The sequence below is a fragment of the Anser brachyrhynchus genome, assembly GCF_964034855.1.
Source record: "Anser brachyrhynchus genome assembly, chromosome: 12".
NCBI classification, from domain to species: Eukaryota; Metazoa; Chordata; class Aves; order Anseriformes; family Anatidae; genus Anser; species Anser brachyrhynchus.
Genome location: NC_137707.1, coordinates 9411564 through 9439394, shown reverse-complemented (window position 1 = coordinate 9439394; position 27831 = coordinate 9411564). Strand labels below are relative to the sequence as shown.

Genomic DNA, 27831 nt, shown 5'->3' with positions numbered 1-27831 from the left:
GTATCCTGAGTCTGTGCTGTCTGCTGCTGGCAGTGGGAACAGCACCGTAATAATCTACCTCCACTATCAACATAGGGAGGGACCTCTGGGTGTGCAAGACGCAGCTACGATGTGCCATATTACAGCAGTCCCCAGCTGGAAAATGTTTCCTACCTGGGGAAATTATACTTGGGTACAGATAGATAGTAAGACTAATGACAATATCCTATTGATAAAAGTACATCTCTTCTAAAAAAATGGTGGGGGAGAAGCTTTACATGCATAGCCTGCACGAGGAAGAGAAATTCGAGTTGGCAGCCATCAGGAAGGCAAGGAGGAGAAGCCCCTCTAGGATGTTAGCACAAGAAATGTCACTGAGGGGACTGCTGGCCGCGTTTCTGACAAACCAGGCAGGCTGACACTCAGTGTCATGGCACAGAATGAACCGGTTTGATCGACAACGGTAGAGAATAAAAGAAGGGAATTCTGAAACGGCATTGCCACTGATGGCAGCCACAGCAGCATACCTGCAGAAGGCCATCAGCATGCACACGCTGCACGGTGTGCCTTGTGGGCTGGTATGGGCCACCACAAATGAGTTTGCAAAAACAAATGGCTCTGGTCTGCCATCTTCAGCACCGAAGGGCTGACAGAAACAAAAACAATATTGTTAATAGAAAAATGAGACTGTGGCTTCTCTGTTAAAGCCTAGGGATCTAAGGCTTTGTCTGATGCATACTAAAGAATGAAAAAAAGTCTTCGGTAGAGGAAAAGAGATCTCAGAAAGGGAGAGAAAATAAACAGGAAGAGAACTGATATTCACATCATGATCTTCCAGATTCTTTGCTGTGTGATTGCATAAGTTTATTTTCTGAATTTTGTCTTTTACCAAATGGATTGTTTCATTTCTTCCTGAGAAGTGGTTTATTTCTATATTTAAGCAAGTGGTCCACAGGAATGACTTCTAAAGCACTGAAGCGACTTTGTAGCTTCAGTGCCGGAGGCCTACAACAGCTCTTGTTTAGAAAGATCTGGTTCCCTTTGTGCCCATTGCAGGGCTCTGGTTTCAGGCAGTGCTTTAGCCAATAGTGATGATAAACATAAGGAAGAAGTTTAAATATCTAAGAGCATGAACGTGTTCATGTGTTCAACATGTAGTAACCTTTTTTCCTTATTCAATAACCACAAGATGCAGTAACACAATAAATGGGTGTAGCTATATGTTACATATTTAGAATAGATAAGTTCAGAGTGTTATTGGGATGGGCTTGAGCAGCAAAGAGCCATAAATTTCACTGCTACAAAACCATCCTGTAAAGATTTGTACTCAGTTTCCTTCCTGTGTTTCCTTTTTCTTCAGGGGTGATATTAATGTATTCCTGGTGTTGTGCTGATAGCAATTAAAACTTTCTATAAATACTTCCAAAAATGGTACAATGGGAGTCAGAATATGTCATCAAAGCTATCCATTACTCTGGAGATTGATAGCCTTTATTTTATATCTGTACTAGAATATAATAGTAGTCAAATCAGCTATTTTCACTCAGGTGGAAACTCCTCCCTTTTTTGACAGATGACATCTGTAGTGTCAGTTTTCAGATTTCAGATCTGTCCTGTCCTGTCCTGCCCTTTCCTTTTCAAAATCCTATTTTTGATAGATTCCTTTACTACCATTTACTCATCCTGAGGCAGCTCAACTGTTAATGAGCATTCTTCCCCCTTCCTAGCATTGCAAATACAGACAAGGAGGGATGCTAAGTTCAGCTGGTGGTTTCATAGAATAATTTTGGTTGGGACGTAGGTCTTACTCGTAGTGAGTTTAACTAGATAAGTTTGCTCAGGACTTCTCCAGTCATGTTTCAGTAACTCTAGGGATGGAGACACCATAGCCTCCCTGGACACCTCACGGTATTTTATTTTATTTTATTTATTTATTTTTATTTTTATTTTTTATTTTATTTTATTTTATTTTATTTTATTTTAATTTAATTTAATTTAATTTAATTTAATTTAATTTTATTTTTATTTATTTTGCATTTAATCAAAATTTCCTTTTTTGGGAGATTGCATTCAAATTACAAAATGATTCTTCTGAACTCAGTCAGCACCAATAGCTGTTTTTCACATAGTTTGTTCACAAACTGTTTTTCACATAGCAAGAACTGATTTTGCTTTCTGCTTTTCATGAGGCAGGGCAGCCATGCTTCCACGATTATCAAGAAAGTCTTTTGCTTCTATTGAAACTTTCTCTTTGAGAGTTAGTTGATTGTGAAGCTCTTTGGAAGGCTTTGAAAAGGTCATAGCCTCAATCCTCAGCTTCGAGGAGAATGTCAGAAGGCTTTAAAGGGTCATTTTATATCCAGCAAAACATGAGGTGATATAGCTACATACTTGTAATTCATCTTCAGCAAATGTTTTCTCTAAGCTGCAAGAATGTTGTATTTATACTTTTAATGTATGCTGTACTATTAAGCTCTGACATTAAACACCTTCATGCCAGTTTGGAGGCACTGAACTTTGCTAATCGCACAGTAAAAGAAGGGAAGGGGAAATTTCGAAAGTCTTATGGCACATTTCTTCCTTACTGTTAACTCCAGAGGTCTTTTCCAACCTCAGCCATTCTGTGATTCTGTTCATGTTGAACTGATCAAAACTTTCAGTGGCCAAAACTGAAGACATAGAAGCTCAATGATCAATTTAAACTACAATAGTTACATATATAATTTGTTCTTTACACTGTACGTGGAAAACTTTAGTGACCAAACTTCTCCATTAAAAACATTTTCTACTTCTTCAGCAGGAAAAGGAATGCTGTTTGTGATGATGCTGTTTGTGATGCTGCCAGCAGAGATAGCCAGTCTTGGCACAAAACCATGAAAGTGAAGCCTTTACAAAAACAGAAAACCAAGCAGAGAGATCTTCAGCTGATAATGCCCTCTTTGCTGGGTATGCATACAGCATTATACTTGATAGATGAAAGTCTTCTTGTGAAGAAGACTCCACCGTGCCGCTGAGGAGGCCTAGCTGAGGCCTAACAGGCAAGTTAAACATTTAAAAACTACACAAAGTGATATATGGTGTATACTGGAGCAAAGTAAGTTTAAATGCATTGAATATCAAATTCCTAGAAAAATCCATTATTGTTTTAGATTACTTGAGCCTGCCAAATGAGTACTGCTGGGAAAAAGATGTTGAAGGCAAGATTAAGGGAAGAATCCAATGAGTCAGCACTTAGGGCATTCTGATGTTTATTGCTTAACCTACTAGACTGTACAAGATGCTGGCCTTCAGTGCTCTTAAGCTCTGCTCTTGAAACAGTTTCACTGTAAATAAACAAGCAGAGTAATGGGACACGCTTCCCATGCTCATGGTGTTTCAGCTAATTTTTCCTCATGTACAGCCTGGTCTGCTTTGCATGGGCCACTTGGGTATGTATGAATCCAGAGAAAAAGTTGAGCAGGTATATAGTAATAGTTCTCATCTAAGAGGTGGGATACTCGGTTTATAGTTTCTGCTCCAGTAAATGATTGCCTAAGAAAAAATGGAAAGATTATAATCCCTTATACTAACAAAAATGATGATTTTCACTAAAGCACACTTCAGTGAAGGTGCAAATTCTCCTCAGGCATTCAGGATTCAGTCTCCTCAGGCACAGAAAGGAATTGTCATATGATCGGTTTGAGCTGTGAATCTGTCTCATTTTAAAATAATCCTTCAAAATGAGTAATGCTCTTTCTTCAACTCCCAGGATAACTTAACTCTACAACTCTACAAGTAGGAAAAAAGAAACCCAGCCGTAATTCCCGCTCCTTTCTTCCTCCTTATGCTAAGTTCTCTCACAGACTTTGGAGGATCACTTATGACTGGCCATTGGCTCTAACTTTTCCCAGTTGGTCTCCTGACGATGAATTGGCAATTAGCCTTTGCCTGCTATGCTAATTGACCTTTCCCCTTTGTCTTTTCAGCTAATTACCAAGCTAGTCTAGCTGGCTGTTTCTCAAAGAAAAGCACAGTGTTCTCATAGTGTTAAGATAATAGGAGGCTTCAGGCTGAAACACACATAGGAAGAGACAGTTTTTCCCTACTCCCCTGTTTTTATCACATATACCGGTTCTCTAGCTGATCACCTTGTCATAGAAATTGGTCTGAGGCTCCTGTATCCTGAGGGTGTGAAGTGCTGTGCTGGGGACTAATAAAGACGACTAACTTGACAATTCTGGCATTTCCTTTCCTGTTAGTTCCTAAAATTAACTTTTCATGATTTGTACCTCTCTCTAGACAACTAAAATACAGTGTTTTAGTAGTTAATTTCAGATGATTTTTTTGTTTTGTTTTTTTTTTTAAGAAATTGATTGACATAGATTTCTCCCTTCTTTCCTTTTTTTGTCTGCCAGGCAGCTAAGCTGGATACAGGTAAGTCTCACAACCCAGATCAATCAATACAGTGATAAAGATTAGGTATCAGCCTTGTTCAAAAGATGGGATTTTCATCTTAATGGCTCAGCCTGCTGAAAAACAATTCTCTTTTGGTTTTGCCAGATATAAGGACATAACCTTGTGCAAGAGAAAAGCCCTTTCAGTCTCAAAATAAAACAGGTTCCTATTAAGGTATTAAAATTGGAATTTTTATCGTTATTGTGAGAAGTTTTGTTTCTGAGCCTGTCTTGAACGCCACCCAAAAAAAAAAAAAAAAGCAAAATGAGTTACTCTAGTCAGTTATAGTCAGGACTGTCTATATCAACATTATTAGAAAAAAACAAAAACAAAAACAAATTTCCAGTATTACAATTTTCCAAAAATTAGCAGGGCTTTTGTCTTGCATGGCTAATTCAGTTTGCTGCTAAAGAGCTCTCTGATGAATACATCTTTTTAGTCTTAATAGCATTAGATGGACTCTCCTAGCAGTCACTAGTAAAATAATTAGAAGAGTTGGACATATGAAATCTAAATTAATAATTTCAGTGACAGTCCTCTCAATAAGAGAAGTAAACAATGTCTGACATGTATTTCATTTTTTATTTTATGACATTTGATAAGACCATCATTTTGTAAGTCTGGCGTTTTTGGTTTGTACTAGTAAGAAACAACACAGACATTCTATAAATCCCATCACTGTAGTTTACGGGTATCTTTATTTTAGAGTGAGCTGTTATCATGGTAAGGCCTGATTCTTAAACATATTGGAACAAATGTTTACATACCCATATGATTGCTATTTGAAACTAGCTTTTACAATTTTCTATACTAGAATTTCAAGAATATATGCTACCATGATATATAGTTTATTTGCAGACTGCAAATGTCTTGGTGATGTTTGAGTTAGCTAAAGAAGATCTGGTGGGAGATGATGTTCAAGACATGGTTATGTTCAGTATGGAGTATGTTCAGTTGCCATGGTTATTTCATGAAAATATATGTGTAGTTCAGTTAAGTCCCTGTATAGTTTAATTTGCATCGTAAATAAAAATATATGGGTGCAAACTTATCACATGAAACAAAATCTTTATAATCCCAGGGTTTATGATAATAAATTCAAACTGAGATATATATTATGCACAGATAAACAGAAGCAGTGGCAGCTAAGGTAACAGTATTCATCTTTTTTACTTAAATAGCAAAACAGGTCAGAAATGCAAAACAGGTCAGAAATAAATGAGTTTCTAGAAGCTGAAATGATGATGTGATGATCTGAATTTTTGAAGTAATCTTGTGACATTCAGAATTACTAATAATGAACTTGGCTCTCATCCCCCTCTCTCCTTTTTTGTATCACTGAAAGAGCAGCGGGACAAAGGACTAAAGAAAAAGAAATGTGACCTTTCTGGTTGTGCAAATGAGGACTTAGAATTAGTTGTTCAGCTGAAGGTAATTTCTTACATGATCTCTCAAATCTTTACTGTTTATATTTCTGTTTAAGCACTGAATAACCTTGATAACAGAACGTGAATAATGCCTGAAAGGGAAATAAAAGTTTGTCCAATTATTTCTTGCTGCTAACTGCTTAAAGATAACATTACATTTATTAGGTTGTCTGATTAAATGCATAAACATGAAATATTTATGCCTATGAGTCCCTGTTTATAAAATGCTTGGTTCTTTCCTGTGGTCTAAAGGATTTAGACAACCCATTAAATAGCAGAAGAGGGACAGCCTTCATCTTCTTCTCTTCCCTCTTCATTTCAGTATTTGCCTGTATGAATTGTTCATGTGTGTGGAAACCAAAGCCATCACAGGTTGGAATAGAACTCAGGTTGTTCTGAATTGTGATAATTTTGATTTTCAGAATTGGTATTTTTGTTCTGTTTTGGAAAGGTCTGAGCAACTGTGTGTTCATAGAGTATGGTGTGCATAAAACAATGCAAAAATACAATTTGCCCAAAAGGTGCAATATAATTTTAATTGGATACAAATAAAGATGAATGTTATAGAAGAACTTAGTGATATCAAAGTTTCTTCTTTTACTGTTGGACATTTTAAGCACAAATGTAACATCTCAAATATCAGGTAATGTAGAACAGATGTAAAAAAATAATGTTGTTCATAGATAGGATGTGTAAAAAGAATGTGAGGGACTTTAGATACTAAGTGATTACAGTGCAACATGAGCAGCAAGGCGTAGCTCTGAGAGGTAACGGATTGAATAGTGTTTAGTGATTTCAAAGCCAATACCAATTCCAGAGCTAAGGCAGAGGTCTGTTTGTGAGTTCTGGTGATAATGTGGATAATGATTCTGTCAAGTCAAATGCACATGCTGACCAATATAAATGAGTTATCAAGGCCTTGTGAATAATGTCCTGGTGATGAGCCATAAATCAAAGTGCAATCATCAATCCATCTGTAGAGGCCTAGAATGGTTTGGTAGTAACTCTCAAGTTGGTACAAATATTAATATGAAAAATAATGAATCTGCCAACTGAACGCAGGGGTTTGCTTTGGATAAACACTGTTAGAATTTGGGCTGTCCAGTAAAACCAACTGACAGATTCGTTTGTCATGTGAATAATATCTCATTCAATGCACTAGAACAACTAGCAGTCCCTTATCAATGACAGCATGTCAGCTTGATGAATACTATATGATTCTCACAAGTATCCTGATCAATTATAATTTCTTAATGTAATTATTATCTATTAATTACATTAATACAGTGTTGTGATATCTTGGTCATAAACACTGATGATTTGTTCTTGCTGCAGAAACAAATGGGAAAAGGGTGATTTCTGTATCAAAGGGTTTGCAGTCTAAGTCCAACTAAGATGAGGCAATGGACGGCCAGACAAACCGAAAACTACAAGAAAAAATGGGGCACTTTTGGTCTGTGAGATAAGCAATGGTCTTAGGACACTAGCAAACTAATCATTGTCAGTTTTTATGTCAGCATCACAGAGAAAAGGAATGTTAAAGCAACTTCTGAAGGAGGATGATGCATTACTTGGGCAGATGTTTGTGGAAGCTCCTTTCAATTGTGGTGGCATGGGAAGACACGGAGGGTGTTTTTTAGTCTTGCCTCTTTCAGTCAAGTCATACAAATCATCGCTCTGAGTATGGGACAGGGAGAATGTGGAACATTTGGAGTGTTGTCTTCTGTCCAGTTGGCTAACTTGAACCGAATTTAATAAAATAATAAGATTCCAAAAATAGCAAAGAAGTCGTGAATATAGGCAAGGACTAGTACAGAAGCCTATTTAATGCCACTGTTGAGGGATAGGCCAGACAGGCAGTGCTTTAGACAATCAGGCAAGGGTTCTGCTGTATAAAACACCAGAGAATCCAAGCACGCAATTTAAATCTATAAAAAACAAGGTTCACTAGTTCTATTGCTCATGCAATCACTTGTTCCTGTTATTAATTTTCCCAGTGGCACTTATTCCAGTATAGTTCCATGGCTGTACAAGATGTGTTTCATCTACAGCCAAGCTGTGAAACCCTGAACTATTTATTCCTTATTTCTTTGTGTCACATAGACAAAAATGAATTTTCACTGAAGTCAATTTTGCCATAAGGCAAAACTAGTTTCATCTTTCCTGCTTCCTCCCATAATATTTTCCCAAGCTGTAATTTTGTCTGTGCAAGATAAGAGGTAGCAATAAAATACTCTGACAATAATCATGTCCTTGTGTTTTAGTGGTTGGATGTAGGCTGTCTCCTTTGACATCGTTTGTAGCCCAGCTAGCCAAGTAGGACAGCTGCACAGGTCAGTTTTCTTTTCTACCCTTCTCCCCAATGTTTTCAGTTGTTCCAAGGGTTAGATTTCCAGAGAAAGTGCCCAAATGTAACCAAAATTATTCTGAAAACTCTTTTTAATAGTTCCTGGACTATAAACATTGCTATCCAGCAGATGTTTCCACGTAGTGATTGCTACGCGCTCCAACTCTTGTTCTTACACCCAGAAGTAGCCTCATTGACTCATTGGTGTGTCAGTGAAAGCCCCAAAACCTTTGAAAGCAAAACAGTAAGCAAAAAGTGCCTGTTTCGCTTTTTGAAGTTTGACTGTTTGTACCAAATTGTTCTGTATAGACAGTCTTCTACAAATAAAAGTTGTTAATACAAACAGCAAATAAGTACTCTTCCAAATAGATTTAATTTCAAAATACCTATTGTTGTCCTTCCCTTTATGTTCGTATTATGGAGAAAGTTTACTGTTGCTCATGAAGTTACTACATTGAGAAGATTACCAGCTCAGCACTATAACTACTTTAGGAGAGCACCAAATAAGACAGCTTCACATTGTTTAGACAATTTGATTACTCTAACTCGTGATTTCAGAATGTGATAATCTAAGTGTTGCTTTAACTTGAGTGCTCAACCATCTTCCACAGTGATTTATACAAACAAATGAAATGTCAAGTTGAAATGTTCCAGATTTAGATCTCCTGAAGTTCCGTGTTGCTGCCCTTTGTTACAGACACTCTGCAAACCTCCTCGCCAGCTAATGTATACTATTACAGCTCTGAGTAAAGCAACAGGTTTCTGCATTGTCTCTAAATTTAAGCCAAGACTATTCAACTTCTCTGCAACGAAAGAACTTTACAAGAAAAATGGTCTTAACATTAACCATGCACACAAAACTACTTGCAGACTTCTTTGTCTTCTGGAGAAAAATACAAATTTAGTTAATACAATGTATTCTCAAAAAAAAAAAAAAAAAAAAGGTCCTCAAACCTTCCTCCTAAGGGAAATGTGAATTAGCCACAAAGCAATGAAATATATGGCTGCATGTCAAAACACTAGAATGAAACATGCAGCTGGGAGTCTGGAAAAATGCTGTTCTGCAGTTTAAAAATCTGAACAAAAAGTAAGGCCTTGGGAGAAGACGAAACAGTTTTGACAATTTATGACTAAGAAGATCAGATGCATCTTTTTGAAACAGATAGCCCAGTATTCATAACTGTGTGATGCAGTGAAATATGCATGATCACAAATATAGAGAACATCTATATACAGTAAGAAAGAACACAAAGTTTTATTATTTGTCAGTTGTTGTAAAAAGATTCTACATTTGCTGTGAAAAATGTTCATGTCAATACATGAATGCATGTGCTTTCTTGGAGTCAGATTTCTATACTTCCTTTCCTAATGGAATGAATCCTAATGGATTTTATCCAAAGACTAATAGAATGAATCTGATTTTGTTTATCATTCGTAAGTATAGGTCTCGAACTCTTTTTGCACATATGAAACTAAGAAAGTGTTGTGAAATGAGGCGCCAAGTCTAGTCTACATGTAGTATATCTTGTTTGCATGAAAACAAACGTAATATTTCAATTACCAGCTACCAGCTAGACAAGATATGAATATATTTTAACTATTTTTTTTTCTTAATTCCACTTGGAGGCCAAGGGAAGAAACATATATTGTTCATTCATCTTCCCTCTCAAGAGAGATTTCGTGCTGACAGATACTCGGGATTCCAGCTGTGGGACAGAGCTATTTGTGTTAAAACTGTCTTTTGTCAATGTAAATTGTGGCATAATTCCAGAAGTACCTACGGTTTCTAGCACATTATTGAAATGGGACATTGCTGCCTACCTATTGAAGCTTCAGACTAACCGTATTGAATAAATACCCAGAAAAGCTGTATAAGCTCTCTAGTGTACTGCACATTTGACCTCTTTGTCTCCAGAAATGAATTATATCGAGTTCAGATTTCTATGTCCCATTCTTTTTTACATCTAATTAACTAGACTAAGTTTTAAATTCTTATCTGCAATAGTGCACAACAGATTGGAAGAGGATTTTGTACAGGCAGTGTTGATGCGTGGTGGTCAGATATTCTCAAGGTCAAACAATAGAATAATAAATCAGCAATAGCTGTATTTTATTGAGCAGTAGTGAAACACTACTGCTAGAAAGCTGAGGAACTTACATTGCAGTTAGAAAATTTTTAGTCTATTCTGCTCTTCAGAGTGAAAATGTGTGTATATATATTTTTTTTTTCAGTATGTATAGAATGCATTGAGATTGTATTTCTAATCTTGCAGTGGACAGGAGGGAGAATAACGAGGTTGAGTTTGTTTTTCTTTCTAGACAAAGATGGTAAATAGTATCAGACCATTGTGCAATGCCACTGCTAAACAGCTGCCACCTGGGCTTCAGAACAGTGACCACTGTGCTTTGAGCCCAGTGATCTAACCTGGTTTCGCTTCCACTGCAGTCCACCCATCCAGTCCGCATTGCCCCTGCAAAGACACCACCAGCCTGTCACAAGAGAGAGGAAGGAAGGTGAGGAGCGCTGGTGGTGTTTGCACCTATAGAAGAGTGTGAGCAAATGGAGGGGTGGAGCAGCTGCTGCAAGGCAGCATACTTGGGTATGTGAGGGTAGGAGAGTAGTGTGATAGGCAGCTTGATAGGCAGTTGAACCGAAGAGGCTTTTTTGTAATGGTGTTAGAAGACTGTGGTTGTAAATACAGACGTAAATCAGAAGCGAGATAGAAGTTAAAGATCAAAGGAAAGAGCAGGGAATGAGGGAGTAGGTACGGGATGGAAAACAAGTTAAAATGAATAGGTATCAAGGAGTTAGGCAGGTTCGATCTGTGATAAATAAACAAGGTTCAAGACATATTGAAAATGCGAAATCATTAATTCCAAATTTCTCCTATGTAATGCAAATATGCAGAGACCCATGTGCGAGACATTTTGCTACCAAGTTTCCTCTTAGGACTGAGTATCTGAAACTGGAAAGGATTTATCTACCAGAAGTTCAGATGCTGTGTGGCATATTAAGTGAATTAATATGCACAACATTGCATCTTCTCTTCCAAATTAATAAACAGCACGTTCAATTCTTTTCTACTAATTGAATGTTTAACTTGTTTGTCTAGGGCCAGTGATAGGTCAGTAAGAGGTTAGGAATAAATATTGCTTGTTTTCTCCAGAGCCCTGAACCGTCGCTGGGTTTCATATTTCCTCCAGCCTGTCTCAGTGCAATACTATTTTGCAGACAGATGAAAGAATTTCTTTCATTATTAAAACAAAAGGGCAAGTAAAGAGTTAGAGAACTGATAATTATATACAAACTTCTTCCCCAAGGGCAGAAGAAAAAAAAATCAATGTGTTACAGTTTTTTTTTCAATATAATTAGTGACTTTATAGAGAGCAAATTAGTATACATACTTTCTTTTCAGGACTTTACCATGGGTGGAGTTTATAGCTAGAGAATACTTGCTCATTCTTTTGGCTGGCTAGGGCATTTGAACAATAGGAAATGGGGAAACAGTGCAGTTGTAAGAATTAGATAGTTCTAGACATATTTCTAAGCTACTTTGTTTGTGAGCTGGTTTTGTTATTGTTTTAATTTCTTGTTTGGTTAGGTTGGAAGTTGTTGAAGATTATAGAGAGTACTGGAGTGTTTCAGGAACTACCTCTAAATTTTTAAAGGGATTTTGGTACTGAGGTTGGAGATGATTATCACTTTACTTTATACATCTAAAGGAACCTTGCTTTCTTAAACACTGCCTGTTGCCAGTGGAGAGAGAGTGAATCCTTTTGTTGGCAGAATATGAAGTTGTTTTACAGAATATGAATCTGGTTTACATCATTCTCTCTTTATTGACTGACTACATAAGTTATATGTAAGTTCAGGTCCACGTCTGATTTGGAGGAGAAATGAACTACCTTGCTTAATAGCAAATCTATTCATGTTCCTCAGGAGGGTAGAGACAGAATAGCTGCTTAGAGGGATTTTGGAAGAAACTAGATGTGTATGACTTCAAAGTAGTGGAGCTGCTTTTAAGGGCACCATTAAAAGTCTCTATTAAATACATTTCATATGAAGGCACTTGGATTAACTGCATGGTACTGAGAAAACATCTCATGTATAGTGAGCAGGGACCCTGCTGAAAATTATTTTCTTACTCCTGCTAAGGCAAGGAGAAAAGCTGTCACACTTCTCATTTAAGGACCTGCCCTGGCTCAGCAGCCCTCTCACTCTTAGCCATGGCACTGCCATTCAAAGAGCAACATTTCTAGCAGCATGTCAATAACTTTACTCTCCTCTTTCTTAGACATGCTTCGGAGTATTATTTGCCTTGTGTCTGTGATGCAGAATAGACCTGTTGGTGAACAAGCCTTTCTATTCATTGGATAATCTCTTTTATGAGTTGCGCAAGGAAGTCAAGAGGAAATACTTGTTCTGTATTTCTGCGGTACCTGACAAGTGCACTTCCGTAACCTGGATGGAAAGCTCTCTTTTAAGACACCCGTGTTCACTATTTCTATCTGTATCTTGAGCAAGGAGACTAAGCCACTATAGGCTAGCTTTGAATTCATAATCCTTTCATATCCTCTTACTTTTTTCATCCACTATCTGCTAGTACTGTCTCTTGGCTTCTCTACCAGTACATGAAGTTATCCTACTGTATTGCTAGCTCCATGCTCTACCCTTTCTTTGCACTCCGTAATACCTTCCATCATCCATTTCAACCAATTCTGTTTTGTCTTGCACAACTTTTCCCTCTTACCTTTAGAAAAGCATCTCTTCTTCTTTCTCATGCAAGAGAAGGAACCTTATTTTTATCTCCCTTCTGTAACTTAGACGTAATTCCGTCAGTCCCTTCAGACAGGGCAGCATCCCTAGAGCCTGGGCTGACACGGTGAGCAGTGGGCCGTGGGCCCTGCCCGGGTAGGCCAGCAGGCGTTGTGATGGGAGGAGACATCATGAGGTACTTTTGCTTGAGAATAGACAGGTGGAGGTGTGTTTAAGAATACAAAGGGTTCGTGGATATAGTCACTTAGAGAAGTTCGCCCAAAGTTTGGCAGCTGGCAAATATATCTTCTGAGGGAAAGGGAGGAAGGTGGTGGGCAATGCACACTTAGTGCAAGGTGAAAGCATCTCCTAATGCACAGGCAGATGAACAGTGGCAAACATTATATGCAGAGTAGTGTTAACATGGTCTCGCAGCTTGTGAAAATTGCAGTTGGTTAATCCATATGTTGTTAGTCAATGCATGGGAATGTGCAGTAAGTCAATGAAAAGAACAGCAGTCAGGAGAAGGACAAAGTGCCGAGTCTGGACTGGGCTCTTCGACTCAGACCTCATGAAATTCCTGCTAATCTGAACATCATCAGTGAACATTTTCCACATTTAGAGTCATGAGTCACAGAGGGATGTTTCTCATGTACCACAGCAACTCCTAATCAGTTTTTTAAGGTCAAAGATCCATCTGTAAAATTCACTAATGCTGAATCCGTTCTGTTGTTTCCTTTGCTTTTTTCCACTGTGGTTACAGTTTCTGTAAGTTAAATGTGCTGGAACACAGAGGGCAATAAATTGAGAAAAGGTTCATTTTAAGGGTAATCTACCAAACTGTGAAAGCCAGAGATATTTTTACAAGTTTGATTTACAGAATATGTACCATTAGTTACGGGGCAGCATACCCATAAAGGTTCAGTGACATTTAAATAAACTAATAGATGAGGGGTTATTCCTCCAACTCAAAAGCAAATGAAAAGCACAATGACAAATGGACATTTTGTACACTTCAGTAAGAATACAGTAAAGATATTTCATATGGACAGAAAGAAAACACCAGACAGTCCATGAGCTGAACAGTGAACCTTTGCATGCTACTTGGTATAGCAGAGCGGATTTATGACTTAAATTAATTCATCTCATGAAGGACAGTGATAATTGAGACCTCTTTGTGTGTTTTATAATGTGAATACTAATGTAATTAAATGCTTAAAATTAAGAATAGATAAAAACTTGATCTGACAGTAGTAACTCTGCAAAGACAAATTGCAGAGCACATAGCCAGTGCATGAATCTGTGATTAATTTATACAGCCGTTTATAATGCACTAAGTAGCTGCATGCCAATTATTATGGAAACAAATTGTGTTTATATTAGCATGTCTGAGGTGATCATTGATCCCAAATAGCATTATTTGAAGACTAATAGAGAGAATAATGAAGGAATAACATTCTGCCCTGCAGCTGTCCAGTGTGTTTCAAAATGGAAAGTGAAACTGGCACATTTTGGATTTCATTGATTTAATCAAGAAACAAACAAAAAAGCTCTCCCACTTTCCATCAGTAAGATTTTTCTTGTCACAAGTAAATAGCTTCTTTCTTCATTGCCAACAAAAACATGAAAGTCTCTTGAAGGGGCATGGTCTAGAAAGTGAAAAGGCAAATCTTTGTCATTCTGAAATAAAATAATTAGCTGGGCTCTGACTTCTTAAAAAGATGAAGATGGAAATTCAGTGGAAATTCTCCTTTAAAAAAAAGCAAGGAATTTGCTGAGGAATGATTGATTATTGAAATATGCTTGTAATTCTTTTCCTGTATTATTTTTTACTTTCAGTGAAAGTTCCTGAACTAGTAGGTAAGGCTGGCTGCTTCTGATTTTATTTGCTGATTTTATTGCTAAGATGTGACTGTAGCGATTATTATGATAAGTGAAGCTTGAATTTTGAACCTCTGATTCTGAAGTCATGTTGGAATAGGGGTGCTGTTTTAAAAGATCTTGAATTATGTTCTGAATAATAGAAAGAATGGAAAAGCTGATGATTTTGATGGAGTTGTTAAGCTGTAGACAGCTGAGGTTGTCTTATCCTCTATTCTTTCCATTTTTTAATTTAAATTTCAATATTGGAAGCCTCCAGCTCACAACAAGAAAACTAGTCAGTTTATTTCGGACAAAATGAACTGCAGAATTCAGCAATGATATTGTTGAATGCTGTAATATCATAACTTTGATTCCTGTGGAATATGTCTGATAATAGGAATGTGTTATAATTGTCTGAAAGAAGTGATAGGGTAGCTGCAATTCTTCCACAGGAGAGAAAAGAAGCAGTCAGAATAGACTAAGGAAAAAATTAAGCAAATACAATTGCCCTTTTAAAATAGCTGTTTCCCTCCATATGAGCTTCAATGATCCTAATTACTTAATGAAATAGGTGCATTTGCACTCGAGTTTTGAGGGGAGGCCTCAAAACTGCATCAAAATTTAATTTCACAGCTTGCTAATGTTAACCACAGCTCAACACTGAGGCATTTTGTAAGGTAACTTTAATTAGTGAGCACGTGAACCAAGCTATGATACAGTATCTCCTTAACCACTACTGGGGAAGAGTTTGATCTCATGAGGTATGTAATGTTAGATTGATCGAAGAACTGGAAAATACTTGTCCAGGGGCCTGACAAAATACGGACTGGAGAACACTAATTGACCCATTTTAAGATGGGCTTTATGCAGCTTTCCAGTTCTGGATGTGCAGCCGTATGTCCACAAGTACTTGCAGTTATGATTAACTAAGAAGCCAGATTATTATGATCAGGTGATTAAACCATAAGTATTATTCTTGGCTTACAGTAAATAACATCTGTGAGATGAGATGTCGTCTTTCAAAATCGGGCCTGGTTACTTACTCCAGACACTTTTTGAAGTGGTTTGCATTTCCTATGGAGGTTGGTTATTGTATTTTTTAGACTAATGTATCGATTGATGGAATTCTTTCACTGATGTAAAATCAACTTGGTTAAGCACTTCCTAGGGAGCAGTTACTTAACCTATTTATTTATTTATTTATTTTCTGTTGACATTTCTTTGCCCTTCTTGTCGCCTTAATAAAGACTACTCTAGAACAACTCAAAGCTTATCCAACTTCAACGATAAGCAAGAAGGGGACAGATTCTTTTGAAGACTACTTTTTCTTGAAATAATTATCTTGACTTGGCTGACTGTAGTCAAGATTGTCCTGACATTTTGAGAAGATAACATGGGAATTAAGACACATGGGGAATTTTCCGTTTCCCTTAATTGTCTCAGTAGACCTGTGGGCAGGACATCAAAACTGTTTTCAGAGACCCACTTTTGTACTGTCGTAGTTCTTAGCTTGGGAGCAGAAATCCCCTTCTGGGGCACTTTTGTTTTCAAATAATTCTTTAATTGTGAACTGCCAAGAACTGTGCTGAGACTTCATGGTTTTATCTGCTTTTGCAAAGCTGAAGAGATGTGATAAATGCAACCTGTTATACAACACAATAAGACATAGGAAGCTATAGAGGGAAAAGACTGAAATGATAGGCTATAATTGAAGGCGAAGGGAAATGTAGTGCCACACAAATACCTCTGAGAAATTTGTTGAACAAACTCAAGCTCTTGTATAATTAGATGACAAGATTTATTTTAAACTATGAGGTATGAGTGTGACAGCACTATAATTTGTCTTAAATAATTTCTTCACACCCAACAAGACACGGTCTTCAAAGTTCAGCCCTGCTATGGGTTTTTTAAAAATGAAACCAAACATTTTTACACCTAAATTGGGTATGGAAACTGAAATAAAGCTTGCTAAAAGAGAGGTTTGAAATTTCCTTTTAAGATTAAAGAGATTACTTGATTTAGTGAGGTAATTACTCATGCTTTCCTATCTGATTTCCTCTAACATAGTCTTGTTGACAGCACCTGTTTTATTTTTCATTGTGAAGTGATGTGTGCACACAGAGCTTAAACATTTTGGGACAGGGCATCTGTGTATGGTTCTCCCTTCACTCCCTTTGTAACCCATCGTTGTCCAGCATACAGTGAAATAAGTTTCCTCTATATGTGACAGTTTAAGTGAATGCATTTAGAAGTAATATTGCAAGTAACTTACTTTCCATTTTCCCTGTTCTGAAAGGGGAAAGAGGTGTGTCAAGAACGCCATGAGATCTGGTGATCCTAAACTCTGTCATGCTATAGTATTATTGTCATTTCTGTGAAAGGTAGATATCAAAATCTGTATTTGCCATATCTACTCATTTGCAACATTTGTTTTAATTTACTTCTCCAGCAGTATTTCCTAATGGCAACATCCCAGTAGGCTTTGGCACTTGCTTGAACGTGATTGCAAATGGTGGCAATGCACAGTTGGGTCGCATTCTTTCACTGCTTGTGGGGTGTGTAGCCAGGAATGAGAACCAGGAGTGAGATGTCTGTGTCATACTGTATATTGTTGCACTGATTCTTTACAATGACTGATTCTGCAAACAATTCAGGGAAGATACCCAGGCAGATGGAGTTTTGTTTCCATGGCTGTAAATTGCTATCTACAAATATTTGTCCCAGTCTGTTGGATGCTCGTGGCAAGGTGAGTCAGTGTGACCATAGCAAGTGTCTATAAATATCAGAGTGAATATTTATGGTAACTTTTTGCTGTATTCATGCAGCCTAATTACAACTTATGCCTACATTATTTGTGACATTTTAAGATCTTCTGGTTTATTTCCTATTGTTTCCAGATTCTAGTACATTGAAAGCAAAAATACTTGCTGGCAGCACAAAGCTCTTCTGTTTTCAGTGATCCATTTGCCATGTGGAATAGTTTGTTCAGACATAGAGTCGGAGACCCCTTCTTCGTGTGCCAGTTTTTTCCCTGTGTAAGCTCTAATAAGCTTTTCCTTTCTCTTACACTCTCTGTGCTATAATTCTTGCCACAGGGTCTTTAAAGAAGTCTGCATCCATCACTTATCTGTCATGAGGAATTTGAAACTTCATTGAAAGGGAAGATAATCAGCTTTATGTTATTTGTTTACATTTTTGGTGTGTTTTATCCTAACTAGATATAGCTGTTCTGAACCAGTGGCAATCCCAAAGGAAATCAGCTGATTCTTCATGGTGACATAGCTGGGTAGCCTTCCTGACAAAATACGGCATCATTGCTCTGTAGCTTAGCTCTCTGGAGGTAGCATTCGTTTTCGCAAAGCTAGAGCTGTTATATATTCATGAAGCTTTGAATTCATTAACTGTGAATCTGTTGTCTTGTCAAGTCCCTTTCTAAGAAATGTTAAAATTCAGCCAGATGTCTGGTGTTATCTCCCCCTTAAAAAAAAAAAAATCTTTAATCTGTGAATTGATAGTCAGTGAAGTTCAGTACTTTTAAAGTCCATCCAGGTACCTGGCACTTCTCATGGCTTTGAACATAATTATTATAGTTGGGTCAGGAGTTTTCACTCAGCAAAGTTTTTCTCTCACAAAATGATTAGAAGGATGTCTGTCACAGTTTATGGGTTGAAACCATGGATGTATGACACATTCACTAGTACAGTAAGGCTGCTATTCTGTCGCTTCTGGGAGTGGAGTGATGATACAACTTCTGGTAACAGATTTTATGGGTGTTCTTAGCAGGGGAACATCAAGAGTCAGAATTTCTGACTTCGGTTCCATGTTTTGGATGGAAATGTGCTTTGATAGATCTTCCCATCTTCTTTCTCAGAACTTACAACTGTGGAATAAGATTATAATAATGGTTGCTGCAGGCTATTAGTCCTGAGGTGGGTAGCCCAGAAGCCTGGGAGCCTGATCCTACTTTTACATCAGGAATCTTGCATGCTGAAGAGCTCTGTCTTCATATTGAATTTAATGCTTTGTGACAGTGAACCCAGCAGCTCTTGGACCCCCTGACTCAAGCTGGGAGTGTCAGATTTTCTTGTTCTCAGAAACAAGCAACAAAGCCTTGGGTTTCCATCAATTTGCTCTTGCGCCGTTGTAGGGAGAGTCATCTCTCAGCTTCCTCCTGTGCATCAAGGACAGCCAAAGAGCCCCTGAAGTTCACAGCCAACAGCTGTGGCATTTCTAAATGTGAAACAGGAAAGGAAGTTCTCTTGTTTTTCTAATATTTTTAAAGTTTGTTGTTGTTGTTAAAAATTCATTATTCAGAACCTAAGCAAAAGATTATGCATGATGCAAAATCCAAGCATTTCAAAACACTGACATTTTCCTCTTGAAAATAAATCCTGTTTGCATCTATACAGGCAGTAACCAGCACTTCTCAGCTGCACACTGGAAACTCCTGTATCACCAGTGCTACAGAGATCCCATAGCTTATGACATTTTCTTCAATTTTTTTCTAACAGAACCTTTGTCTGTGGGGCAATAGCAGTTAAATGACTAAGAAAGACTTCCTTAGGAAATGCTACTCCTCAAAAGCCTGTTGAGATGTTAATCTTCAACCTGCTTCCTTGTTTTGGACTCTAGACAGGCACTGTAGAGGCAGACTGGGATACCTTACTTCAAAAGACATTTTCAACACCAGTGGTTGCTTATTGATTCAGCTGTTCATAAATCATTTAGAGATCCTCCTGCTGAACACGCCTTTCAGACAGGATCCCTGATGTTACTAAACTCAGCTATACAAGCCCTCCCAGGCAATCCACCCTAACAATAGCTTGTTTGATCAAGTGTCTGCTTTAGATTTTTTTTAGCATGAGACCTTTATGTGTTTTCAACAGAGTTTAGGTAGAGAATCCTTGATTTGTATTTTGAAGTAAGCAGATGTTGCATTCTGCTCTATTTTATTGCAAACTACAGAACAAAATCAACTGCTGTTAAAAAGAATGAGGTAGTTTGCAAGAAAACAACCAACACAAAACCCTCAAAACTTAGGAAATGCAAGATACGCAACCTTAATTCAGTCACCTGTGCTTCTAAATTATGAAATACAAGGCTATATGACATGTAATCAGAATCAGGGGAAAGCTGCTGCTTATTCCTTAGTTCTGTCACTCCTGACTTCTGAATGCTTCAATTTGCAGCATGAGCAATTCAGTCATTTGAAGCGTTCTATCTGAAATTCCCACCAAACTCTTAGGTTGTCTAAATTTGGATACATTTTCCAGCTTCTTCATACATTTACTTGAAGTACAACATTGTCGCTATTCTAAAGCTTAGAATAAAGCGTAGAATACTACAATTGCTCAATAAAATGGCAAAATTTACCAGTGTAAGAACAATGTATTCTCCACTATATTCTTCTCTGAAAAAGCAGAATTATTTTTTTCTGAAACTTAACCAAAAATAAAATAAAATAAAATAAAATTAGCCTGAGGCAGACATCAGCTTGGAATGGAAAGTGTCAGTCTGAGCAATTAAAGTGTAGAAACCTATAAGCAGCTAAAGCAGGGTTTTATGACAGAAAGTATCTAGGCAGTCTTGGCTGAACATCACAGCCAGTATCACTTACCCTTATATAGGTGTTACAATAGAAGTAAAACATACTAAAGCAAAGAAATTGTCAGCTCCTGTAATGTTCCATACAGTTAAAGAAATGGTTCCCTAGTTCAACCTGATGAACGTGCCAGTATTGCAGTATGGACATAGAGCCACTTGATTCAGTAAATGATCCTACAGTGATGGCACGTGTGGAAGGAATGGCACTGTTGCCCAGCATTTTTGAACAGGATGTGTGACAGATACCGTGCTGTGTATTTGGGGTGAACTAGACAAAGCTGAACAATAAGAGGTAGCAAAAAGATAACAAGCAAATAGTGAGGGAGAGGCTGAGAATGTATAGCACTACAAAAGGATGTATGGAATTTGTAATGGAAACCTAAAGAATAATACCTAATATATAAATTTTTTAATCTGAGAGCTTCTGCAGTTCCCATACTGCATATATTCCATATATTTGATTTGCTAAATTGCACCACAGAAACAGATAATTTTCCGCAAATGCATATGGGTGAGGAAAGGATTTACAGCATTGCTCAGGCATCATTTCTGCATCTTCCACTTTACAAGTAATTATTTTCCATTTTAAATGCAAAAAAACAAGAAGGAAATTATGGAGAATTTAATTTTGAAAGTATGTACATATTGAAAGTTCGAAGTTGTAAATAGCAAGTAAAAGCTGTTACAGTGAAGCCTTGTTTCACTACCACATGTACTGTATCTCAGCTCCCCGAGACATTGAGCTGAAAATTATCATTGTCTTTACACTGTGTGCCTCACTGTCAAAGGAAAGCATGACTCTTAACTCAGACCCTCATCATTTTCAGCTGTCTGAGGTAGAAACATGACAGGTCAGGAAGATTTTCAAAGACATTTAGAAAATGAATATAATTGTGGGGAGTTGAAACAAATAATGCCTTTTCTTCCCACTGCCTTCACAGACACATTTCTCCCTGCTGTGTAATTACCTCCCTGCCTAGTACTACACTATGCATTGAAATAAACCTAGGTACTTAATAATATAAAGGTGCTTCCTCTACAAGAGGTGACAAATGGTTTACAGCTGAGTACTTTCTGGCACTAAAGTAATTTTTAGCATTACTGTCAGTGTTAGATCTTTTTAAAATAGTAACAGAAAGGGATTTTCTTTAAATAGTCTGCTAACTTGAGTTAATTATTAGGTTTTGGAACATCTTTTATCACGTAGAGACAACTTACCACCTTCACCAACGCAGAAGCTGTTCCTGTCTTAATGTAGGTATTCTCCTGAGTAAAAACAGTGTTAAGTTGTATCTGGGCAAGGCGTTAAGTAGTGTTTTATATCATGCTAGCTCACTTGTTTGGAAAACATAAATACAACTGAAAATGTCTTTGTCAATACCCATCTAGACAGCTGCCATGTTTAGTTGGTGAAGGCAGTGTTGAGATGCTGCCAGATAGAAAAGTGATGTGAAGGACAATGCAAATCCTGAACTCTCAGATTGCAGACTAAAGTGCTTATTAATTCCAGTTATTATTTAACTAACATTCATGTGTCTTTTTAAAATTCCTTATTATCATGTAAATGTAGTAATTCCAAATTAAAGAGAAAGAGAAAATAAAGAAGGACGCTCTATAAAACCAACACATAACAAAAAAAAAACAATCTGTGCAACATGTTGCTACAGGATTGTTCATAAATCTGAAATTTAAGAAGATTCCCTGGTCAGCTCAACTTGCACTTGTGACAGTGCAAGTTTATTCCTTTCATTTTCTATTTTTCTATTTTATTTTCTCTTCCTTATTTCTCACAGCTTGGAACATCCAAAGTGTGAGAAAAATCTCAGTAATTTTCTCAGACAGGGTCTTCCATGAAGAAAACACAGAAGAATGAAACTTGGTTTCTCACATAAGTGAAAAGACTTTGGAGTCTGGAAGTGCCATTATAAATAGAGCTGTGTGCCCTCCTCCACCCCCATAATAATCTTATCTCAGTACTTTAAATAAGCAGTCTCCTTTCTTTATATCTACTCTTTGGAGAGAGCTGGAGACTGTAATATTTCTTTGTAGGCATCACTGGACCAGAAAATACACTCCAAATGTCCAGAAATTTCCTGTTTCCCTTGATTAACACCCCGAGTTGAGTCAGCCCCTGACCTACTGTAAGGCCCAGTAAGATTCAGTGCCTGGGAATTTTTTGGCTTTGTCTTGTTGCCCCATGAAAAAGTTGTAAGACTTGGCGTTAGATTTTAGGGTTATGTTTCCCAAAACTCCAGCTTTTGGGAATTTTTACACTTTATATGGAAGATTTAAAAAAATAATAATCTTTTTTTGTGAGCCTGTGATTTGTAGGTGGGTTTAGAGGTGACCGAGCTGCATTTTGGAGTCTGTAAAAATGAACTAGACCAAAGCCCAGCTCAGAATTTTATCTCTATAGAAGATTTTTTCTTCAACAGCTCATTTTGCTTGTTCCCCTTGTGTTTAGTTGCGGTGCATTTATGAACCTCTATTTGCATCATGCTATTTTAACTTGATGTGCCAGAATGGGTAAATCTGAGGCTGTACAGGATAATGACAATGTCATTTTCAAGGCGCTCTAAATGATATGGAAGATAACTTGAACAGATATTAGTTTCCCACTGTGCTCAGTTGTTACACAGTAGCTAATTAAAAGGCAGTTGACAAGCACATAAGACAAGCAATGCTTGTTGGAGTCCTTAGCAAGCTGAAAAATAATCTAATAACCCTAGAATTAATTTAGACTCAAATGTTTCATTGCAAATGGTTAATAGGCTGATGGTTGAACTGGTGTGCTCAGACACTTTTCTACATGAAGTAGTACATGACCAGTTTAACTTTTCTCCTATGTAATAAAATTACACAAATCTAAATTATACACACGTTCCCAAGTTCCTAGACTTCATTAAATACTAGGGGATTAAAAACTTGTATAAATTAATCAATGTGCTATAATCCTAAAAATTATAAAATGAGCCCTTGAGGAAGTAATGTAATACTAGCTTTTTAATTAGTGTGACACCAGAGATTCATTGTTCTATAATGTAAGTCTTATGTTTGTGAATCGTATTATCATTTTAAAATAGAAAAAAAATTACGGTGTTTTTACTAGTTACGAATAGGTGGTAGGTGTTTATGGGTTTTGATCCTGTAAACACATCTTCAGCTTCTAGTCTTATGGGTAAATACTGTGCCAGTGAGTACAGTCTTATCTTTACTTTTGTGAGTAAACAGGTTTAGGATTCCTGGGCCTGTTTCATCAAGATCTCCATAAATAATCCTTGTGGTAGCCAGAAACCCTGCTGATACCAATGAAGTGCTAGTAGTGCTTAGAGTATCAGCTGACACTTTAGGATGAAAATGTCCTTTTTTTGTTTTGTTTTGTTTTTAAGAGTGAAGTGGAAACCTCTATTAGGTACAGTCACTTTTGAGAAGTGCTTGCTATGCCATCTAACAAACCTTTCACGCTTTCAAGATGCAAACACTTTTTTATATAAAAATTTATTTGTAAGTCTTCATTCATATTCTCAGCTCATCTTCATCTTACAGGCTGTTGTTGTGGTCAATGTTATGTTAATAAAAGGTGCTCCTTACTGTTGCGTAGGACTGGTTCTGATAATGTTAAACCACAGCGAATCACCCAAGCTTTTAATTATGTCATGCCAGACCTGTCAATAAACGAAATGACAAAATCTGGTGAAGTTAACCTTCAGGTGTAAGCACCCATAGGAAGAAGAAGCAGCAGCAAATTTTACTGTTGTACATGTAAAAACATTAAGCCACTGAGATTTTCCAAAGGTTATTTGAAAAAGCACAGTGCATGACCAGTTGAAAAAAAGCATTTTAAATGTCTTGAACAGTATCTGTGATTTTAAAAACTGCTATGTGATGAATTAATTTGGGAGAATATGAAAATAGATTTAGAAATTTGTCCATTCCAGTTCCAATGTAGATTTCACGTCTTTCAATAATCTAAAGCTGGAGTCCAGACTTTCCAGTTAACCTCAAGTGAACCCATACCAACGGTTTTCTGTACCTAGATGACTGAGTTACAACTACTGAATCTTACTTCTGCATCTGGCAGTGTTGCATGAGCAATTTTTGAAGCTGCTTAAGTTTGAGAACTCTTCCTCAGCATGTATATTTCACATTAGGGTTTATAATTGTTTAGAGACTAGTGTTGTCTAAATCATATTCTTTGATGTTGTCTGAATTCCAGTTTGTAAATTTACCTTAATCTGGCTTAAAGAACTTAATTTTCAAGCAGCGCCAGTGCCTGTGGGCACTGTGCACAGTAGGATCAGGGCAGTGCTGGAAACTTGCACAACCCATATTTAGCAGTGTGATTTAACAGCGTTGGATGGGGAACACTGCCTGAGATTGCCCCTTATTTCAAAGGGTAAAACAAAACAAAACAACAGAAAAGAGGAAATGCTAACTCTGTGTTTGGCAAGTTTCCCCAATATTGTCTGTTCTCATGAAAATGAACAAGGAAGATCAGAGATCTGAGCATTTTTTCACATAATTCCTGTGGAGCTACTGGAAGAGAGACAAGTTTCCTATGCAGAATATCATGGCAACAAAAAGACTGTGCCTCTTTTGTTTCCACTTTATATTTTTCAGAAATCTAAAGAAAAAAAGTTCAGTGAAATTTAAATAGTCCAACAGTATCTGAGTCTTTCATATGTATTATTTATTGTACCAATCCTCAGCTGGTATAAATGAGCCCACTTACAATGCTGCTAACTGTGGATTTGCTCAATTACATCCTCCATCTGGGCAGCGGAGCCATGCTTTAATGATAAAGAAACACTTCTCTTTTTCTTCCTTCCTTTCCTTCTTCCTGTTAGAATATTAAAATAATTCCATGTAAGCAAATTATCCGCAAGATATCCAAGAACTCTGTTGTTATATCTTATTTTGTTAGTATTTAAGATTAAGTTACTGTAAAACTTTTTTTTTTTTTTTTTCAAAAAATACAAGAAGGCTGATTTTTTTTTTAACTGTAAGGTACTTTCTGAGTCCATCAAGTTTCTAGAACTAAGATGTGTTCTGAAAGGCAGATACTGCAGTGTTCTTTCCTTTTTGGTAGGATTTTCAGCAATTCTGAAAAAAATCTAGTGTTGGTTGTATTTTATTCACAGAGGCCAATTTTCACATTAGAAGTCTTTTACATTTAAATAGTTTAGGAGATAAGCCAAAACTAACTTTTGAACTACAGGACTAGATTTTGAATATATAAATGCACTTCTTATTATGAAGAGATTGCTGGAAGAGCTCTTGAAGGAAACCCAAATTATGATTTTTTGGTTTTCTGTACTCGAAAATAGCCTCACTACACTGTGTTTTATATCAACATGAAACATTGCTTCTAGGCTACTAACATGTATCTCATGTTTCAGGTCAATGCATTTTGAAGCAGATGGGGCAGTAATTCATGAAAAATAGTGTTTAGAAAAGGTAAGTCAATTTTACAGATAGGGTAATGTCTGCCACAGGCTAGAAACTGGCTTGTCTGTGGCTGGGTTGTGAAAGGGTCTGAGCTACTCCACAGCTACTTAATTTACTTGTAGGGGAAAAGAGAGAACACAACCACAAGCTAGAAGCCACATCCTAGATTGGACACCTCACCTCTGTACATTTCCAGATTTTTCCTTGGACTAGTTGATAAAAATATTTATAGATCCAATCAAGTATTATGTGTTTAATGACATTTCATGGACTCTTTCTACCATTTTACATTTGATTTCCATGAAAATGTGGTAAATCGCTGAAAGATGCAATAAGCAGCATCATAAGGAAGAGGTACAGAATCGTGCTGTGCCTGTGGGTGATGGTTTCTGGTCACAAATCCAACCGCTCCCAGCTTCTGACCATGACAGTTGCTGAGGGACAAAAATGCCTAAATCCCATCTGTCTGGTCCAAATAGGTGGAATTTTATGTGCTAAGGAGCTTCCGTATTAGATTAAGATCTATGCCTGAGTATACAAGCAATTGACATGCATTCATAAGAAAGTATAGCTTTCACAATTTCTGATGAAAAGTTGTTTAGTACAAGTAACTCCCCGGTATGCTATTTAATTCCCTCAGTTCTAGCAAGCTTACTCCTAACATAAAGTGCAGAAGTTGTTTCCATGAGAATTTGGAGTAGTGCTTGTCCTCCACTAGTGCCATTTCTGCAACCCCCTATGCTCCTTTCCCAGTTGTTCTTGGTCTACCCATATGGTAAAGGTCTTGGAATGGGTTTTGGGTCTAGCAAACTTCATCAGAAAATGTTCTTTTAGTTAGTACAGGGTTTATTTATTTATTTTTATTTTGTTTCCGTCTTTCTTTCTGAAGTGGCTAGTAATCTTAAGTGCGGACACGCAGATCTTCCTGGGTTTGAAATGCTTCACAAACAGATTATTCAGTCACAACGGACAAGTGTTGACTGCAACGTCCTATTTGTCCTATAGGAACCTTGGTTTAGCCAGGTATGTCAAAGAGTACCTTCAGTTCTTCCTGCCATTTAGCTGTCAGTGAGAGCAACACGTTGTAAAGATTTGTTTTTAGCATACTTCAAAACCTGCTTGTAATTCCTCTGTTCGTACACATCATTTAGTGAATAATTTGACTCGTTGGCTATCTTCCAAGCCAATAATGCTGACCAAATTATCTTGAACATGCAGATGGTAACAAAAGGGCACCAGGTGTTGTTTTATTGTAATAAAGATGTGCAAACCTTTGCATCTCACTAAGTTATTTATCCACATAAATCATCAGGATTCTCAGCTTCCCACACTGCTTTAGTAAATTTTGAATAAGAGGCATCAGCTGTTTTCAGAATGTGCCCTTCTGTACACGCCACAGATATTTTGCTTTGGGCTTTTCTTCCACATTGTGACCCATAGAGGCATTCAGTAGATCCTCTTTTTGATTTAAATGATTACTGAGCGATCAGAAGCCCAGATGTTCAGTGGCTTAATTGCTAAGTGTTAGCCTATAAAAGAGAGTAGGCAGTTAGTATCTGAAGGGAGGATTTTACTGCGTATAAATGTTATTTGGTACATTAAATGACATTATTTACATCCAATTTCTCTCTCTAAGGTGGCAATCTGAGGCTGTAAGTTGCCGTGATGGAAAAATAGCACTTGTTTTCATGTCTACCTTTACAGATACAGAGAAACAAAATGTGGAAGCATAACACAGAACAATGGTAAAACAATACTGATTGGGGGATAAGAAATACCATAATACACCAGCAGACTAGTGATTGCCAACTTTTCTATAGGCCTCAAGGAATGGCTGCAGTACATCATCTACAGGAAAGACTTCAAAACTCAACAATAAAATGTTAAGTTGAATATTGCAGCCCTAAAATCACAAATTGACTATTGCATCAAAGATCGGGATTTAGTGAGATCACTAGAATGAAATTCCCATT

The 27831-nt window shown here is 37.2% G+C and overlaps 1 protein-coding gene across 3 annotated transcripts in view; it reads left to right on the top strand.

The window, feature by feature from the left end:
* The window catches only part of LOC308176724 (uncharacterized protein), a 297961-nt gene that overhangs the window by 266302 nt on the left and 3828 nt on the right, over positions 1-27831 (top strand). The window contains exons 11-12 of one of the 3 annotated variants that reach the window (XM_080552845.1): positions 25810-25867; positions 26748-26881. The gene's annotated coding sequence lies outside the window, so the exon portion shown is untranslated. Of the gene's footprint in view, positions 1-2776; positions 2824-25809; positions 25868-26747; positions 26882-27831 lie in introns of those variants that run through there. The other 2 variants (XR_013938519.1, XR_013938520.1) reach the window with 2 other exon arrangements.